The 7213-nt window shown below is 38.1% G+C and overlaps 1 long non-coding RNA gene across 1 annotated transcript; it reads right to left on the reverse strand.

Moving 5' to 3' along the window:
• Positions 1 to 3608: 3608 nt before the first annotated feature.
• LOC106516321 (uncharacterized) lies at positions 3609 to 5922 on the reverse strand. The gene is made up of 3 exons (XR_001310088.1): positions 5818 to 5922; positions 5609 to 5703; positions 3609 to 3679 (listed from the first exon to the last, which is right to left on the reverse strand). It is a non-coding gene; the product is annotated as an uncharacterized LOC106516321 (long non-coding RNA).
• Positions 5923 to 7213: the final 1291 nt, after the last annotated feature.

Here is a 7213-nt window from a genome sequence, read left to right on the forward strand (position 1 = left end):
GTAACATAAAAAACTAAAGCATTCCAACACCAGAGTGAATTGTTAAAGTCAACAATGAACTGAAAATACAGTTTATGTTTCTAGGAATGTAGCATGTTTTCACTCTTGGACCTACTAGAGTTTTTCCACCACAACAAGATGAAGACTTCTCAACTTTCTTTTGTCCTAAAGCAAAACAAAACAAAACAAAAAAAAAAACGTTCTAGAGTAATAATCTGGCTGAGTTACTGTAAAAGTCACTTTAGAAGTTTCCTACAAGGATTTTAAACGTGTATCCCTCAAACAGCGCTTTTAATAACAAACCTCACTGCCAGCAAACTTAAAATAAATCCAAAAGTCAGCCAGGAGGAAAGTAGTTCATCCATCTCACCGATGATGTGTTGGCTGGGGTGTTTTTCAGCCAYTCTTCCTATCTTTGTTCAGCCGTTCCTGTCAGAGGGATTTCCTTCTTAGATGTTTCCTGATGTTCAGGATCTTCTTCAAAGAGCATTACTTTAAATTTATTAAACCTTTTTTTTTCTTTGTGCAAATCTGATTATGTCAAGCTAATTTAAATAGATGTTTAAATTTGTTAGGATTTTACTTTTAAAAATGCTGAATTATCTGGACAGCACTGTCACCTTACATAAAGAAGGCCTCCGKGTCCGTTCTTTCTGAGTGGAGTTTGCACGTTTTCCCCCATGAACATGTGGGGTCTCTTCAGGTACTCTGGTTTCCTCTTACAGGTCTAAAAACATCTATGTTGGGTTAAGTAGAAACTCTAAATTGACCTCAGGTGTGTGCGTTCAGGGTTGTTTGTCTCAAGTGTCTCTGTGTTGGCCCTGTGATGGACAGCAGACCTGCCCAGGGTGTACCCCACCTCTGTCCTGTTGATGACTGAGAYAGGCTACCCCCCACCCCACCCCCTTGACCCCCAACAGGGTTTGTGTGACTTGGGGGAAGGAGGGGTTCTAGACAAATGAGTGAGAGATGGCAAAGGATCTCAGGGGATACCTCACTTATGGGAAGACATTTGAGCATATATTCAATGTCTTTACCAGCAGGCCTGTTTTTCCTAAACTCTGCACTAGTTGGTCATTTTGTTACACTACAAGTTCTAACTACTAACTATTTTATGATATACTTTTCTAATTGTTGCATTGGTTAGTGGTTTTTTTTTTTACCTTAAGGTCCTGTCACATTATAACATTTTAGACAATACATGCTAATGAAAAGTTTGTCCAACACTAAAGATGTCTGAGGTGAAGATGGAATTTAAAAAGTCTACTGGAAGCCTCTTTTGGATGTATACATACTCTAATGTTAATAACAGTATTGAACATATAACCAATATGAGTAAATTAGTCATAATTTTTGTCAAAAAAGTTGTCTCAAAAGTGACAGAACATAACACAATAAATTAATACTAGTTTGGACACTTGAATTTTTGTTTTAGATGGTAGATTTTGACAAAATAATGTGTTGCTTTCACTGATTACCTAGTTCATGGTAGCTCAGTTGGTAGAGCTGTTGCCCCATAGCAAGACAGTTGCTAAATCAAATCCCAGCTGGGAATTTATTTATTTATTTATTTATTTATTTATTTATTGGGTAGAGTTTGCATGTTCTTTCTGTGCATACATGAGTTTTCTCTGGGTACTTTGGTTTCCTCCCACAGACCAAAAACATGTCTGTTAGGTTAATTGGTAACTCTATATTGTCCCTAGGTGTTATTGAGGAATGTGGCCCTGTGATGGACTTACAACATGTCCAGGGTTTACCCCGCCCCTCGCAGTGACTGCTACGCACCACTCCTGTGACCTTATAAAGGAAAATGCAGGTAAATATGATGGATCCCTACTCCATTAAAAAGCTAAGTAGTTTTGACTATTTGAGCTACTGATGAAGTCCTTTGTCTGACTAGCGTAACTTCTGCTCCTGTTAGTTAGACTGAAGTTCCATTAGTTGTCAAAAAGTTGTTACTAATTAAATGTGTTTAACTCATGCACCAAGAGGTCAATCTAGTGTGACTGGATGGTRAACCAATGTAGAAAAGTTGGAAGCTAGTTGAGGTAAAAGACGCCTGATATTAATATCATTTAGACGCTGAAATGTCTTGTCATGCTCTCCTCTTGGTTTCATTTCTTCTTATTCTTCTCTGCATCACTCTCCCATACAGCATATCCAGTGCACTGAATGGTTGAACGATGCACAGTGACTCCATCAGCAGCAAGATGATGTTGTAGGTCTTTGGTGCYGGTCTGTGGGTTGACTCTGACTCTTCTCAACATCCTTCGCTTCTGTTTATTCCAGGTTTTTCTTGGTCTGCCACTTCGATCCTTGACTTGAACTGTGCCTGTGGTCCTCCATTTTCTCACAATGTTTCTCACAGTGGAGACTGAAAGCTGAAATCTCTGAGATAGCTTTCTGTATCCTTCCCCTAAACCATGACGGTGAACAATCTTTGTTTTCAGCTCATTTGAAARTTGTTTTGAGACTCYCATGCTGCCACTCTTCAGAGAAGATKCAAAGAGGAGAAAAACTTACAATTGCCTCCCTTAAATAATCTCTCATAATTGGAGTCACCTGTGTATGGAGGCCAAGGGTCACTGAACTTACCAAACCAAATTTGAGTTCCAATAATTAGTTCGGTTTTGAAATCAATACAATGACAACAGTGCCCAAATTTATGCACCTGCCTAATTTTGTTTAACCAATTATTGCACACTTTCTGTAAATCATATCAACTTCATTTCACTTCTCAAATATCACTGTGTTCGTCCCCTATATGATACATTTAACTGATATTTTAATCCAAACAAACAATCAATGATTTATAAAGGTAAATCAGGAAAATTAAGATGGCTGCCCAAACGTTTGCARCCCACTGTATTTGGAGTGTGTTGGATTGTTTTTTAAATTTCTTCAAACTCTGCCTTACTATGGTCAATTTTCAGCTGCAAATCCTGATTAATTTCATCTTAGCTTTACCATTTTTTCTCTCTTTTGACTTTTTTCACYATTTATGTTGCATATATCATGCAGCAGTGGAGAAAAACTGAAGCTTATTCGAGTCATGCTTACAGTATTTAGGTGAAATAACCTCTCTGTTGTTTTTTTATTTCATACCTATTGTCCATCTGTGCTGAGCTCCCACAGCACCCATCTGTTGTATCTTTCACCTCCTTCTGACCTCTACTGCCTCTCATCCCCCAGATCTCTGTTACACCTGAGGCTCCCAAAGTGTAAAACAACCCCCTTAAAAGGTAACAACCTGTGGAAAGACAAGTAAAAAATACAGTAAAACTAAATATTAGAGGTAAAGCTTTCTTCACCTCACTGGGACAGCAGCATACAGTACATGAACCAAATGCAGTGTTCTGGATCACGGACGTATGGCTCGGCCTAGTGGCAGTGATATCAATTACACAAAATTTGTATGAGTTATTCTTAAAAGGGATGAGCTGACGTTACATTTAGCTACACAGGAAAAGCAAACATGAGCAGTTAAAACATCCAGTTAGCTTTCATTAACTGAAGTGAAGCATCAAAACAGGCTTTTTAAAAACACGCMAGCATCTTTCTAAAAGCACAAGCAGATCAGTAGCATTGAAACATGTGCAAAAACATCTACCTGCTTTCAGTGAGTGGTCCGACTGAACAGTGAAAACTCTCCTCAGCTGAAGATGAAACCTGCAGACTGAACAAAACGACATCAGAAGGTTGTCTTTTCCCTCAAACCTGGAAATCTCTGAAAAWCAAAAAACACCACTTTGAACCAAAAGCTACAAATCTCTCAAAACTGTAACAACATAAAGCCCCTCCTGAATGAGTGAAAGCAAATRTCAGATCTAGTTTCTGGTCTATAAATCCACTAGGAGGCAGCAACACTAAAGTTAATAGTAATCAGATATGATGGTGGTGACTGCTCATGCTAGATTGGATCAGCTCTGCTCACTGACCCCACCCACCCAAACCTGCACCACCTATCATATCACAACATGGGGCTCAGGACGTCCTTCTGGATGATCCAGTATAAAACAGAGCTGTTAAAAGTGGAGCAGAAAAAACTAGTTTGTGAATATTTATTATTCTTATAAGACATAAATGTTATAAGTGATTTGCCTCCCTCTATAATAGATCGTTTGTTGAACAGGGGATTCACTTTATTCCTTCTTTCATTTCTTTCATAGCACACTTACATGAAAAGTGGAACGATTATATTACTGCTTGTGTCTGTCTGTTAGCAAAATATCATGAGCCACTGAATGAATTTTAATGAAACTTTCAGGATGTAGTCATTGCATTTACTTCTGCAGCTGATTAACTTTCAAACACAACCCAGTTCAAGATTGTTGCTGCAGCCAGCAGACATGAGCCAACACAGAWATTGTTATAACTCTGTTAGGTTTACAGATACTAAACTAAAAACAGAGTGGTAGTAGCTGAGTRTCATCCCCAACACACACTCTGAGCACTAACAGGKTGGGCAAKATCTTTGTTCAAAATGCAAGGTGGATGGTGATATTAAGTCTTTAATTTTTGTTTATGGATTATATGGAAGCTACAAAATGCCATTATATATATATAGCGGGTAAAATAAGTATTGAACACGTCACCATTTTTCTCAGTAAATATATTACTAGAGGTGCTAATGACATGCAATTTTCACCAGATGTTGGTAACAACCCAAGTGATCCATACATACAAATAAATCAAACCAGAAATGTCCAGAAATGAAGTTATTTGTAATAATGTGGAATGGCACAGGGAAAAAGTATTAGCTCCTCTCTTCTGTAGGAGTTGTCACAGCAGGTGAACTTGCACAGAAAATATGGAAATTTTATTGTATTATTTTGGCAGTGATCGTGTTTTTTTTAACCGGATCACTTTAGAGTAGCTAAAATAACCTGGATCCATAAAGTGAACCATATTTATTTACCACCTCTATTAAAGACTGTTTGAAAGAATATCCCTTCAAAAATGAGYGTACTATTTCTTTAACCTGGCCCCACCTGGACCCCATCAAGGTGGGTTAGACCAAGGTACGTCTATGACTTACGTACACCTCTGGTTTGAACACAACTTCAGTCAGTTACAAAGAAAAACAAACCCTTTGYAGTTACATCACCTAATCAYGTAGAGGTGCTGTGATGGACGTCGAACGAGAGGGAGGGAAGTAAATGATCTGTACTTATATAGTGCCTTTCTATCCAACCAGGATACTCAAAGTGCTTTACAATACAGTCTGTGTCCTCATTTTCCCATTCATACAGTGTTTTATTATCTCTCTACAAAGCTAACATGTACAAATCAATCTATAGAGACTAATCAGTGCTTCAAATCACATTCATATATTGATGGGACACATACTGTATCAGAGGCAGTGGGGGGTTCAGTGTCTTGCCAAGGGACAAAKCAACATATGACTGACTATTGGGGAAYCAAACTGCCAACTCTCTGCGGACGACTCTCTTAACCACTCAGCCACAGCCCCCCACAAAGAGTATTGACCAGAGCGACTGTGACTGTATTTCCAAGTTGTTTTTGCCAGTATAGCTACAGATATTTTGAAGTATCGGACCTTCAAAACCCAAACCACATCCACACAACTGAATCTGGTACTTACGTCTGTTTCTTTGTCAGCTGTGGACACTTGCTGACCCACAGCTGTTGTGCTCATTTTGGAGCTGTGAGTGGTAGTGATAAGCACTGGATTGATGTCTGTGAATCGAATGTTGTTAAAAGTCGTATCACTGTTAACAAAACATGTTCTGCCCTGACATTTATCGATACTGATTTATTGTCCAGCACTATTATGAATGTTAATATTCTTACCTTGTAAAAAGTGTTTGTTGCAAACCCATGAATACACCGAGAGCTGGAGTCCTTCTGGTTGATGGCTGCTGCCCATCGTCGTCCTCTGTCCTCATATGGACATATATGTGATAAAATGACAAATTTGATTTATTTCTGTGGCTGTTTGTGCAGCTGACTGTGCAGCGTCCTCAWCTTGTACAGATTGTCCGTAAATTACACGGATTTCCCCACATTTTGCAGRTATGCAGACATATAGAGAATAGAGCCTGTTTTCAACTGTACAGGAGTTTACACCACAAGGCCCTGTCACACTGTGTTTTACACAACTTATGCAACATTTGTCTATCTGATACTATGTTCACACTCAGGGGTGTCAAAGGTATACATGCAAAGGTGGACGCGCATAAGGAGCGTCGAGGAGGCGCTCGACTGATGTCAAGTGCATTTTGACGACCATCTGACTTCAAAGCACACAAGCGTCCAAATTGAAGCATTGGACATGTTTTTCAMTCTCAAATCACCTTCTGTGGATGAAGCATTAGCTGAAGATGGAATTTTTCAGAGTTGTAAAGTAACTAAGTACAAATACTTTGTTGCTGTACTTAAGTAAAATTTTTGGGTATCTGTACTTTACTTGAGTAATTATTTTTCAGCCTACTTTTTATTTCTACTTCTCCCATTTTCACACAATGATCTGTACTTTCTACTCCTTACATTTTTTAAAAAGGCAAGATGTAGAAAGTCGTTACTTTTATTCATTTTTGCTTGTTTACATTCCAGAGTGTTATTGTAAAAATAAATACTATCCATATAAACTGTGCCTCTTAAAGTGAATTTAATTGTGTTTGAATGAGAAGTTTAAATATAAAAAATTCTGATACCGTATTAGTTTGTACACAAACAAATCATGTCACACTCCAGCAGGACATAATTAAAATAAAAGGACTATACTTAAGGAGTATTTATATTTTATGAATTATATTATTGTATTTGGCTGCAGCCCTCAGATAGATTTTCATTTTGGGGAAAAATTTAAGCACCCTTGATACAGTGGGGAGAACAAGTATTTGATACACTGTTGATTTTTCAGGTTTTCCCACTTGCAAAGCTTGTAGATGACTGTAATTTTAATCATAGGTATTCTTCAACTGTGAGTGATGGAATCTAAAACAAAAATCCAGAAAGATACAATGTATGACTTTTAAATAATTAATTTTCATTTTATTGTGTGAAATAAGTATTTGATGCACCAGAAAAATGAAATTTAATATTTGGTACAGAAACCTTTGTTTGCAATTACAGAGATCAGACGTTTCCTGTAGTTCTTGACCAGGTTTGCACACACTGCAGCAGGGATATTGGCCCACTCCTCCATACAGATCTCCTCCAGAGCCTTCAGGTTTCGGGGCTGTCG

The sequence above is a fragment of the Austrofundulus limnaeus genome, unplaced genomic scaffold (assembly GCF_001266775.1).
Source record: "Austrofundulus limnaeus strain Quisiro unplaced genomic scaffold, Austrofundulus_limnaeus-1.0 Scaffold37, whole genome shotgun sequence".
In the NCBI taxonomy this organism is placed as follows: domain Eukaryota; kingdom Metazoa; phylum Chordata; class Actinopteri; order Cyprinodontiformes; family Rivulidae; genus Austrofundulus; species Austrofundulus limnaeus.